The sequence below is a fragment of the Pongo pygmaeus genome, chromosome 16 (assembly GCF_028885625.2).
Source record: "Pongo pygmaeus isolate AG05252 chromosome 16, NHGRI_mPonPyg2-v2.0_pri, whole genome shotgun sequence".
Classification (NCBI taxonomy): Eukaryota; Metazoa; Chordata; class Mammalia; order Primates; family Hominidae; genus Pongo; species Pongo pygmaeus.
The window spans coordinates 5,589,642-5,603,583 of NC_072389.2; positions in this window are offsets into that span (position 1 = coordinate 5,589,642).

Sequence of the window (13,942 nt, forward strand, 5' to 3'; positions counted from 1 at the left end):
TCCAAATGTCCTCTCGCAGATTCTACAAAAAGCGTGTTTCAAAGCTGCTCAATCAAAAGAAATGTTCAACTCTGGGGGATGAATGCACCCGTCACAGAGAAGTTTGTGAGAGTCCTTCTGTCTAGTTTTTATTTGAAGATATTTCCTTTCCCACCATAGGACTAAAGGTGCTCCAAATGTCCACTTGCAGATTCTACAAAAGAGTGTTTAAAAGTTGCTTAATCAAAAGAAAGTTTCAACTCTGTGAGATGAATGCACACTTCACCAAGAAGTTTGTCAGAATGCTTCTGTCTAGTTTTTATGTGCAGATATTTCCATTTACACAATAGGAATCCAAGCACTCCAAATGTCCACTGGCAGATTCTACATAAAGAGTGTTACAAAACGGCTCAATGAAAAGTAAGTTCAATTCTGTGAGATAATTGCACACATCACAAATAAGTTTGTCAGAATGCTTCTGTCTGGTTTTTATGTGAACATATTTACTTTTCCACCATAGGTCTCAAAGTGCCACAAATGTCCACTCGCAGATTCTACAAAAAGAGTGTTTCAAAGCTGCTCAATGAAAAGTAAGGTTCAACTCTGTGAGATGAATGCACACACGACAAAGGAATTTGTCAGAATCCTTCTGTCTCGTTATTAGGTTAAGGTAATTCCTTTTCCACCATAGACTTAAGAGTGCTCCAAATGTCCACTTGTAGATTCTACAGAGAGTTTCAAAACTGCTCAATGAAAAGTAAGGTTCAACTCTGTGAGATGAATGCACACATCACAAAGAAGTTTGTCAGAATGCTTCTGTATATTTTTCATGGGAAGATAATTCCTTTTCCACCATAGGACACAAAGCAATCCAAATGTCCACTTTCAAATACTACAAAAAGAGTGTTTCAAAGCTGCTCAATCAAAAGAAATGTCCAACCCTGTGAGATGAATGCACACATCACAAAATGTTTGTCAGAATGCTTCTGTCTGGTTTTTATGTGAAGATATTTCCTTTTCCACCATAGGCTTCAAAGTGCTCCAAATGGCCACTTGTAGATACTACAGAAAGAGTTTTTCAAAACTGCTCAATGAAACGTAAGGTACAGTTCTCTGAGATGAATGTATACATGACTAAGACGTTTTTCAGAATGCTTCTGTCTAGTTTTTATGAGAAGATATTTGCTTTTTCACCATAGGCCACAAAGCACTCCAAATGTGCACTTGAAGATTCTCCAAAAAGTCATTCAAAGCTGCTCAACCAAAAGAAATGTTCCACTCTGTGAGATGAATGCACCCATCACAAAGAAGTTTCTCAGAATGCTTCTTCTTTTATTATTATTATTATTATTATTATTATTATTATTATACTTTAGGCTCTATGGTACATGTGCGCAACGTGCAGGTAAGTTACATATGTATACATGTGCCATGCTGGTGCGCTGCACCCCCCAACTCGTCATCTAGCATTAGGTATATCTCCCAATGTTATCCCTCCCCCCTCCCCCCACCCCACAACAGTCCCCGAAGTGTGATGTTCCCCTTCCTGTGTCCATGTGTTCTCAGTGTTCAATTCTCACCTATGAGTGAGAATACGTGGTGTTTGGTTTTTTGTTCTTGTGATAGTTTACTCTTCTGTCTAGTTATTATATGAAGATATTTCCTTTTCCACCATTGGCATCATGGCGCTCCAAATGTCTGCTTGCAGATTATATGAAAAAAAGTTTCAAAACTGCTCAATAAAAAGTAAGGTTCAACTCCAACTCTGTGAGATGAAAGCACACATTTCAAAGAAGTTTGTCAGAATGCTTCTGTCTAGTATTTATGTAAATATATTTCCTTTTCCAACACAGGTATCAAAGCACTCCAAATCTCCACTTGTAGATTCTACAAAAAGAGGGTTTGAAAACTGCTCAATGAAAACTAAGGTTCAACTCTGTGAGATGAATGTACATATCACAAAGAAGTTTGTCAGAATTCTTCTGCCTAGTTTTCATGTGAGGATATTTCATTTTCCACCACACACCATAAAGTGCTCCAAAACTCCACATGCAGATTCTACAAAAAGAGTGTTTGTGGGCTGCTCAATCAAAACGAAGGTTGAACTTTGTGAGAAGTATGCACATATAACAAAGAAGATTGTCGGAATGCTTCTGTCTAATTTTTTTGTGAAGATATTTAAATTTCCACAATAGGCCTCAAAGCACTCCAAATGACCACTGGAAGATTCAACAAAAAGAGTGTTTCCAAACAGCTCAATGAAAAGTAAGGTTCAACTCTGTGAGATGAATGCACACATCACAAAGAAGTGTGTCAGAATGCTTCTGTCTAGTTATTATTTGAAGATACTTCCTTTTCCACCATAGGCCTAAATGCGCTCCAAATATCCACTTTCAGATTCTATAAAAAGAGTGTTTCAAGTCTGCTCAATCAAAAGAAAGGTTCAACTCCGTGAGATGAATGCACACATCACAAAGAACTTTGTCAGAATGCTTCTGGGTGGTTTTTAGGTGAAGATATTTCCTTTTAAACCATAGGCTTCAAAGCGTTCCAAATGTCCACTTGCAGATTCTACAAAAAGAGTGTTTCAAACTGCTCAATAAAAAGAAAGGTTCAACTCTGTGCAATGAATGCACACATCCCAAAGAGGTTTGTCAGAATGCTTCTGTCTATTTTTTGTGTGAAGAAAGTTTCTTCTAGGGTTTTTATGGTTTTAGGTCTAACATTTAAGTCTTTAATCCATCTTGAATTGATTTTTGTATAAGGTGTAAGGAAGGGATCCAGTTTCAGCTTTCTACATATGGCTAGCCAGTTTTCCCAGCACCATTCAGTGTGGCGATTCCTCAGTGATCTAGAACTAGAAATTCCATTCGACCCAGCCATCCCATTACTGGGTATATACCCAAAGGACTATAAATCAGGCTGCTATAAAGACACAGGCACACGTATGTTTATAGCGGCATTATTCACCATAGCAAAGACTTGGAACCTATCCAAATGTCCAACAATGAGAGACTGGATTAAGAAAATCTGGCACATATACACCATGGAATACTATGCAGCCATAAAAAATGATGAGTTCACGTCCTTTGTAGGGACATGGATGAAATTGGAAATCAACATTCTCAGTAAACTATCGCAAGAACAAAAAACCAAACACCGCATATTCTCACTCATAGGTGGGAATTGAACAATGAGAACATATGGACACAAGAAGGGGAACATCACACTCTGGGGACTGTTGTGGGGTGGGGGGAGGGGGGAGGGATAGCATTGGGAGATATACCTAATGCTAGATGACGATTTGGTGGGTACAGCGCACCAGCATGGCACATGTATACGTATGTAACTTACCTGCACATTGCGCACATGTATCATAAAACCTAAAGTATAATAATAATGATAATAATAATAATAAAAGAAAAAAAAAAAAGAAATTTTCTTTTCCAACATAGACCTCAAAGTCCTCCAAACGTCCACTTGTAGATTCTACAAAAATAGGGTTTCAAAACTGTTCAATGAAAGGAAGGTTCTACTCGGTGAGATGAATGCACACATTACAAAGCAGTTTGATGGAATGTTTCCGTATACTTTTTAAGTGAAGATCTTCCCTTTTCCCCCATAGGCCTCTGTCTAATTATTATGTGAAGATAGTTCCTTTTCTACCATAGGCTCCAATGTGCACCAAATGTCCACTTGCAGATTCTACAAAAAGAGTTTTTCAAAGCTGCTCAATCAAAAGAAAGGTTCAACCCTGTGAGACGAATGCACACATCACAAAGAAGTTCGTCATAATGCTTCTGGCTGGTTGTTACGTGAAGATATTTTTTATCCCACCATGGGCCTCAAAGCGCTCCAAGTGTCCACTTGCAGATTCTACAAAAAGAGTGTTTCAAAGCTTCTCCATCAAAAGAAAGGTTCAACTACGTGAGATGAGTGCACCCATCACAAAGAAGTTTCTCAGAATGCTTTTGTCTAGTTATTATACGAAGATGTTTCGTTATACACCACAGGCCTCAAGGCGCTCCAAATGTCTACCTGCAGATTCTATAAAAAGAGGATTTCAAAACTGCTCAATGACAACAAAGGTTCAACTCTGTGAGATGAATGCAGAGAATACAAAGAAGTTTGTGAGAATGATTTGTCTGGTTTTAATGTGAAGATATCTCGTTTTCCACTACAGGCCTCCAAGAGCTCCAAATGTCCACTTGCAGATTCTACAAAAAGAGTGTTTCAAAACTGCTGAATGAAAACTAAGGTTCAACTCTGTGAGATGAATGCACACATCACAAAGAAGTTTGACGGAATTCTTCAATCTAGATTTATGTGAAGATATTACCTTTTCCACCATAGGCCTCAAAGCACTCCAAATGTCCACTTGCAGATTCTACAAAAACGGTGTTTCAGAGCTGCTCAAGCAAAGGAAAGGTTCAACTCTGTGAGATGAATGCACAAGTCACAAAGATGTTTGTGAGCATGCTTCAGTATATTTTTAATGTGAAAATATTTCCTTTTCCACCATTGGCATCAAAGTGCTCCAAATGTACACTTGCAGATACTACAAAAGGAGTGTTTCAAAACTGCACAATGAAAAGTATCATTCAACTCTGTGAGGTGAATGCACACATCACAAAGAAATGTGTTAGAATACTTCCCTCTAATTTTATGTGAAGATATTTCTTTTTCCACCATAGGCCTCAAAGCGCTCCAAATGTCCACTTGCAGATTCTACAAAGAAAGTGCTTCAAGGCTGCTCAATGAAAAGTAAGGTTCAACTCTGTGAGATGAATTCACAAATCATGAAGAAGTTTGTCAGAATTCTTCTGACTAATTTTTATATGAAGATATTCCCTTTTCCACAATAGGCTTTAAAACGCTCCAAATGTCCTCTCGCAGATTCTACAAAAAGCGTGTTTCAAAGCTGCTCAATCAAAAGAAATGTTCAACTCTGGGGGATGAATGCACCCGTCACAGAGAAGTTTGGGAGAGTCCTTCTGTCTAGTTTTTATTTGAAGATATTTCCTTTCCCACCATAGGACTAAAGGTGCTCCAAATGTTCACTTGCAGATTCTACAAAAAGAGTTTTTTAAAACTGTTCATTGAAAACTAAAGTTCTACTCTGTGAGATGAATGCACACATCCAAAGTAGTTTGTCAGAATGCTTCTGTCTAGATTTTATGTGAAGGTATTTCCTTTTCAACCATTGGTCTCAAAGCGCTCGAAATGTCCACTTGCAGATTCTACAAAAGAGTGTTTAAAAGTTGCTTAATCAAAAGAAAGTTTCAACTCTGTGAGATGAATGCACACTTCACCAAGCAGTTTGTCAGAATTCTTCTGTCTAGTTTTTATGTGCAGATATTTCCATTTACACAAGAGGACTCCAAGCACTCCAAATGTCCATCGGCAGATTCTACATAAAGAGTGTTACAAAACTGCTCAATGAAAAGTAAGGCCCAATTCTGTGTGATAATTGCACACATCACAAAGAAGTTTGTCAGAATGCTTCTGTCTGGTTTTTATGTGAACATATTTACTTTTCCACCATAGGTCTCAAAGTGCCACAAATGTCCACTCGCAGATTCTACAAAAAGAGTGTTTCAAAGCTGCTCAATGAAAAGTAAGGTTCAACTCTGTGAGATGAATGCACACACGACAAAGGAATTTGTCAGAATCCTTCTGTCTCGTTATTATGTTAAGGTAATTCCTTTTCCACCATAGACCTAAGAGTGCTCCAAATGTCCACTTGTAGTTTCTACAGAGAGTTTCAAAACTGCTCAATGAAAAGTAAGGTTCAACTCTGTGAGATGAATGCACACATCACAAAGAAGTTTGTCAGAATGCTTCTGTATATTTTTCATGGGAAGATAATTCCTTTTCCACCATAGGACACAAAGCACTCCAAATGTCCACTTTCAAATTCTACAAAAAGAGTGTTTCAAAGCTGCTCAATCAAAAGAAATGTCCAACCCTGTGAGATGAATGCACACATCACAAAATATTTGTCAGAATGCCTCTGTCTGGTTTTTATGTGAAGATATTTCCTTTTCCACCATAGGCCTCAAAGTGCTCCAAATGGCCACTTGTAGATACTACAGAAAGAGTTTTTCAAAACTGCTCAATGAAACGTAAGGTACAGTTCTCTGAGATGAATGTATACATGACTAAGACGTTTTTCAGAATGCTTCTGTCTAGTTTTTATGAGAAGATATTTGCTTTTCACCCTAGGCCACAAAGCGCTCCAATGTGCACTTGAAGATTCTCCAAAAAGTCATTCAAAGCTGCTCAACCAAAAGAAATGTTCCACTCTGTGAGAAGAATGCACCCATCACAAAGAAGTTTCTCAGAATGCTTCTTCTTTTGTTATTATTATTATTATTATTATACTTTAGGCTCTATGGTACATGTGCGCAACATGCAAGTAAGTTACATATGTATACATGTGCCATGCTGGTGCGCTGCACCCCCCAACTCGTCATCTAGCATTAGGTATATCTCCCAATGCTATCCCTCCCCCCTCGCCCCACCCCACAACAGTCCCCGAAGTGTGATGTTCCCCTTCCTGTGTCCATGTGTTCTCATTGTTCAATTCTCACCTATGAGTGAGAATACGTGGTGTTTGGTTTCTTGTTCTTGTGATAGTTTACTCTTCTGTCTAGTTATTATATGAAGATATTTCCTTTTCCACCATTGGCATCAAGGCGCTCCAAATGTCTACTTGCAGATTATATGTAAAAAAGTTTCAAAACTGCTCAATAAAAAGTAAGTTTCAACTCCAACTCTGTGAGATGAAAGCACACATTTCAAAGAAGTTTGTCAGAATGTTTCTGTCTAGTATTTATGTAAATATATTTCCTTTTCCAACACAGGTATCAAAGCACTCCAAATCTCCACTTGTAGATTCTACAAAAAGAGGGTTTGAACACTGCTCAATGAAAACTAAGGTTGAAATCTGTGAGATGAATTTGCATATCACAAAGAAGTTTGTCAGAATTCTTCTGCCTAGTTTTTATGTGAGGATATTTCATTTTCCACCACAGACCACAAAGTGCTCCAAAACTCCACATGCAGATTCTACAAAAAGAGTGTTTGTGGGCTGCTCAATCAAAAGGAAGGTTGAACTTTGTGAGAAGTATGCACATATAACAAAGAAGATTGCCGGAATGCTTCTGTCTAATTTTTTGGTGAAGATATTTCCATTTCCACAATAGGCCTCAAAGCACTCCAAATGACCACTGGAAGATTCAACAAAAAGAGTGTTTCCAAACAGCTCAATGAAAAGTAAGGTTCAACTCTGTGAGATGAATGCACACATCACAAAGAAGTGTGTCAGAATGCTTCTGTCTAGTTATTATTTGAAGATACTTCCTTTTCCACCATAGGCCAAATGCGCTCCAAATATCCAATTTCAGATTCTATAAAAAGAGTGTTTCAAGTCTGCTCAATCAAAACAAAGGTTCAACTCCGTGAGATGAATGCACACATCACAAAGAACTTTGTCAGAATGCTTCTGGGTGGTTTTTAGGTGAAGATATTTCCTTTTAAACCATAGGCTTCAAAGCGTTCCAAATGTCCACTTGCAGATTCTACAAAAAGAGTGTTTCAAACTGCTCAATAAAAAGAAAGGTACAACTCTGTGCAATGAATGCACACATCCCAAAGAAGTTTGTCAGAATGCTTCTGTCTATTTTTTGTGTGAAGAAATTTTCTTCTAGGGTTTTTATGGTTTTAGGTCTAACATTTAAATCTTTAATCCATCTTGAATTGATTTTTGTATAAGGTGTAAGGAAGGGATCCAGTTTCAGATTTCTACATATGGCTAGCCAGTTTTCCCAGCACCATTCAGTGTGGCGATTCCTCAGGGATCTAGAACTAGAAATTCCATTCGACCCAGCCATCCCATTACTGGGTAGATACCCAAAGGACTATAAATCATGCTGCTATAAAGACACATGCACACGTATGTTTATAGCGGCATTATTCACAATAGCAAAGACTTGGAACCTACCCAAATGTCCAACAATGATAGACTGGATTAAGAAAATGTGGCACATATACACCATGGAATACTATGCACCCATAAAAAATGATGAGTTCACGTCCTTTGTAGGGACATGGATGAAGTTGGAAATCAACATTTTCAGTAAACTATCGCAAGAACAAAAAACCAAACACCGCATATTCTCACTCATAGGTGGGAATTGAACAATGAGAACATATGGACACAGGAAGGGGAACATCACACTCTGGGGACTGTTGTGGGGTGGGGGGAGGGGGGAGGGATAGCATTGGGAGATATACGTAATGCTAGATGACGATTTGGTGGGTGCAGCGCACCAGCATGGCACATGTATACATATGTAACTTACCTGCACATTGCGCACATGTACCATAAAACCTAAAGTATAATAATAATAATAATAATAAAAGAAAAAAAAAAAAAGAAATTTTCTTTTCCAACATAGGCCTCAAAGTCCTCCAAACGTCCACTTGTGGATTCTACAAAAATAGGGTTTCAAAACTGTTCAATGAAAGGAAGGTTCTACTCGGTGAGATGAATGCACACGTTACAAAGGAGTTTGATGGAATGTTTCCGTATACTTTTTAAGTGAAGATATTCCCTTTTCCCCCATAGGCCTCTGTCTAATTATTATGTGAAGATAGTTCCTTTTCCACCATAGGCTCAAGTGTGCACCAAATGTCCACTTGCAGATTCTACAAAAAGAGTTTTTCAAAGCTGCTCAATCAAAAGAAAGGTTCAACCCTGTGAGACGAATGCACACATCACAAAGAAGTTCGTCAGAATGCTTCTGGCTGGTTTTTATGTGAAGATATTTTTTATCCCACCATGGGCCTCAAAGCGCTCCAAGTGTCCACTTGCAGATTCTACAAAAAGAGTGTATCAAAGCTTCTCCATCAAAAGAAAGTTTCAACTACGTGAGATGAGTGCACCCATCACAAAGAAGTTTCTCAGAATGCTTTTGTCTAGTTATTATACGAAGATGTTTCGTTATACACCACAGGCCTCAAGGCGCTCCAAATGTCTACCTGCAGATTCTATAAAAAGAGGATTTCAAAACTGCTCAATGACAACCAAGGTTCAACTCTGTGAGATAAATGCACAGAATACAAAGAAGTTTGTGAGAATGATTTGTCTGGTTTTAATGTGAAGATATCTCCTTTTCCACTACAGGCCTCCAAGAGCTCCAAATGTCCACTTGCAGATTCTACAAAAAGAGTGTTTCAAAACTGCTCAATGAAAACTAAGGTTCAACTCTGTGAGATGAATGCACACATCACAAAGAAGTTTGACGGAATTCTTCAATCTAGATTTATGTGAAGATATTACCTTTTCCACCATAGGCCTCAAAGCACTCCAAATGTCCACTTGCAGATTCTACAAAAACGGTGTTTCAGAGCTGCTCAAGCAAAGGAAAGGTTCCACTCTGTGAGATGAATGCACAAGTCACAAAGATGTTTGTGAGCATGCTTCAGTATATTTTTAATGTGAAAATATTTCCTTTTCCACCATTGGCATCAAAGTGCTCCAAATGTACACTTGCAGATACTACAAAAGGAGTGTTTCAAAACTGCACAATGAAAAGTATCATACAACTCTGTGAGGTGAATGCACACATCACAAAGAAATGTGTTAGAATACTTCCCTCTAATTTTATGTGAAGATATTTCTTTTTCCACCATAGGCCTCAAAGCGCTCCAAATGTCCACTTGCAGATTCTACAAAGAAAGTGCTTCAAGGCTGCTCAATGAAAAGTAAGGTTCAACTCTGTGAGATGAATTCACAAATCATGAAGAAGTTTGTCAGAATTCTTCTGACTAGTTTTTATATGAAGATATTCCCTTTTCCACAATAGGCTTTAAAACGCTCCAAATGTCCTCTCGCAGATTCTACAAAAAGCGTGTTTCAAAGCTGCTCAATCAAAAGAAATGTTCAACTCTGGGGGATGAATGCACCCGTCACAGAGAAGTTTGTGAGAGTCCTTCTGTCTAGTTTTTATTTGAAGATATTTCCTTTCCCACCATAGGACTAAAGGTGCTCCAAATGTTCACTTGCCGATTCTACAAAAAGAGTTTTTTAAAACTGCTCATTGAAAACTAAAGTTCTACTCTGTGAGATGAATGCACACATCCAAAGTAGTTTGTCAGAATGCTTCTGTCTAGATTTTATGTGAAGGTATTTCCTTTTCAACCATTGGTCTCAAAGCGCTCGAAATGTCCACTTGCAGATTCTACAAAAGAGTGTTTAAAAGTTGCTTAATCAAAAGAAAGTTTCAACTCTGTGAGATGAATGCACACTTCACCAAGAAGTTTGTCAGAATGCTTCTGTCTAGTTTTTATGTGCAGATATTTCCATTTACACAATATGACTCCAAGCACTCCAAATGTCCATCGGCAGATTCTACATAAAGAGTGTTACAAAACTGCTCAATGAAAAGTAAGGTTCAATTCTGTGTGATAATTGCACACATCACAAAGAAGTTTGTCAGAATGCTTCTGTCTGGTTTTTATGTGAACATATTTACTTTTCCACCATAGGTCTCAAAGTGCCACAAATGTCCACTCGCAGATTCTACAAAAAGAGTGTTTCAAAGCTGCTCAATGAAAAGTAAGGTTCAACTCTGTGAGATGAATGCACACACGACAAAGGAATTTGTCAGAATCCTTCTGTCTCGTTATTATGTTAAGGTAATTCCTTTTCCACCATAGACCTAAGAGTGCTCCAAATGTCCACTTGTAGATTCTACAGAGAGTTTCAAAACTGCTCAATGAAAAGTAAGGTTCAACTCTGTGAGATGAATGCACACATCACAAAGAAGTTTGTCAGAATGCTTCTGTATATTTTTCATGGGAAGATAATTCCTTTTCCACCATAGGACACAAAGCACTCCAAATGTCCACTTTCAAATTCTACAAAAAGAGTGTTTCAAAGCTGCTCAATCAAAAGAAATGTCCAACCCTGTGAGATGAATGCACACATCACAAAATGTTTGTCAGAATGCTTCTGTCTGGTTTTTATGTGAAGATATTTCCTTTTCCACCATAGGCCTCAAAGTGCTCCTAATGGCCACTTGTAGATACTACAGAAAGAGTTTTTCAAAACTGCTCAATGAAACGTAAGGTACAGTTCTCTGAGATGAATGTATACATGACTAAGACGTTTTTCAGAATGCTTCTGTCTAGTTTTTATGAGAAGATATTTGCTTTTTCACCATAGGCCACAAAGCGCTCCAAATGTGCACTTGAAGATTCCCCAAAAAGTCACTCAAAGCTGCTCAACCAAAAGAAATGTTCCACTCTGTGAGATGAATGCACCCATCACAAAGAAGTTTCTCAGAATGCTTCTTCTTTTATTATTATTATTATTATTATTATTATTATTATTATTATTATACTTTAGGCTCTATGGTACATGTGCGCAACGTGCAGGTAAGTTACATATGTAAACATGTGCCATGCTGGTGCGCTGCACCCCCCAACTCGTCATTTAGCATTAGGTATATCTCCCAATGCTATCCATCCCCCCTCCCCCCACCCCACAACAGTCCCCGAAGTGTGATGTTCCCCTTCCTGTGTCCATGTGTTCTCATTGTTCAATTCTCACCTATGAGTGAGAATACGTGGTGTTTGGTTTTTTGTTCTTGTGATAGTTTACTCTTCTGTCTAGTTATTATATGAAGATATTTCCTTTTCCACCATTGGCATCAAGGCGCTCCAAATGTCTACTTGCAGATTATATGAAAAAAAGTTTCAAAACTGCTCAATAAAAAGTAAGTTTCAACTCCAACTCTGTGAGATGAAAGCACACATTTCAAAGAAGTTTGTCAGAATGTTTCTGTCTAGTATTTATGTAAATATATTTCCTTTTCCAACACAGGTATCAAAGCACTCCAAATCTCCACTTGTAGATTCTACAAAAAGAGGGTTTGAAAACTGCTCAATGAAAACTAAGGTTCAACTCTGTGAGATGAATGTACATATCACAAAGAAGTTTGTCAGAATTGTTCTGCCTAGTTTTTATGTGAGGATATTTCATTTTCCACCACAGACCACAAAGTGCTCCAAATCTCCACATGCAGATTCTACAAAAAGAGTGTTTGTGGGCTGCTCAATCAAAAGGAAGGTTGAACTTTGTGAGAAGTATGCACATATAACAAAGAAGATTGTCGGAATGCTTCTGTCTAATTTTTTTGTGAAGATATTTCCATTTCCACAATAGGCCTCAAAGCACTCCAAATGACCACTGGAAGATTCAACAAAAAGAGTGTTTCCAAACAGCTCAATGAAAAGTAAGGTTCAACTCTGTGAGATGAATGCACACATCACAAAGAAGTGTGTCAGAATGCTTCTGTCTAGTTATTATTTGAAGATACTTCCTTTTCCACCATAGGCCTAAATGCGCTCCAAATATCCCCTTTCAGATTCTATAAAAAGAGTGTTTCAAGTCTGCTCAATCAAAAGAAAGGTTCAACTCCGTGAGATGAATGCACACATCACAAAGAACTTTGTCAGAATGCTTCTGGGTGGTTTGTAGGTGAAGATATTTCCTTTGAAACCATAGGATTCAAAGCGTTCCAAATGTCCACTTGCAGATTCTACAAAAAGAGTGTTTCAAACTGCTCAATAAAAAGAAAGGTTCAACTCTGTGCAATGAATGCACACATCCCAAAGAAATTTGTCAGAATGCTTCTGTCTATTTTTTGTGTGAAGAAATTTTCTTCTAGGGTTTTTATGGTTTTAGGTCTAACATTTAAGTCTTTAATCCATCTTGAATTGATTTTTGTATAAGGTGTAAGGAAGGGATCCAGTTTCAGCTTTCTACATATGGCTAGCCAGTTTTCCCAGCACCATTCAGTGTGGCGATTCCTCAGGGATCTAGAGCTAGAAATTCCATTCGACCCCGCCATCCCATTACTGGGTAGATACCCAAAGGACTATAAATCATGCTGCTATAAAGACACATGCACACGTATGTTTATAGCGGCATTATTCACAATAGCAAAGACTTGGAACCTACCCAAATGTCCAACAATGATAGACTGGATTAAGAAAATGTGGCACATATACACCATGGAATACTATGCAGCCATAAAAAATGATGAGTTCACGTCCTTTGTAGGGACATGGATGAAGTTGGAAATCAACATTCTCAGTAAACTATCGCAAGAACAAAAAACCAAACACCGCATATTCTCACTCATAGGTGGGAATTGAACAATGAGAACATATGGACACAGGAAGGGGAACATCACACTCTGGGGACTGTTGTGGGGTGGGGGGAGGGGGGAGGGATAGCATTGGGAGATATACCTAATACTAGATGACGATTTGGTGGGTGCAGCGCACCAGCATGGCACATGTATACATATGTAACTTACCTGCACATTGCGCACATGTACCATAAAACCTAAAGTATAATAATAATAATAATAATAATAATAATAAAAGAAAAAAAAAAAAAAGAAATTTTCTTTTCCAACATAGGCCTCAAAGTCTTCCAAACGTCCACTTGTAGATTCTACAAAAAAAGGGTTTCAAAACTGTTCAATGAAAGGAAGGTTCTACTCGGTGAGATGAATGCACACATTACAAAGGAGTTTGATGGAATGTTTCCGTATACTTTTTAAGTGAAGATATTCCCTTTTCCCCCATAGGCCTCTGTCTAATTATTATGTGAAGATAGTTCCTTTTCCACCATAGGCTCAAGTGTGCACCAAATGTCCACTTGCAGATTCTACAAAAAGAGTTTTTCAAAGCTGCTCAATCAAAAGAAAGGTTCAACCCTGTGAGACGAATGCACACATCACAAAGAAGTTCGTCAGAATGCTTCTGGCTGGTTTTTATGTGAAGATATTTTTTATCCCACCATGGGCCTCAAAGCGCTCCAAGTGTCCACTTGCAGATTCTACAAAAAGAGTGTTTCAAAGCTTCTCCATCAAAAGAAAGG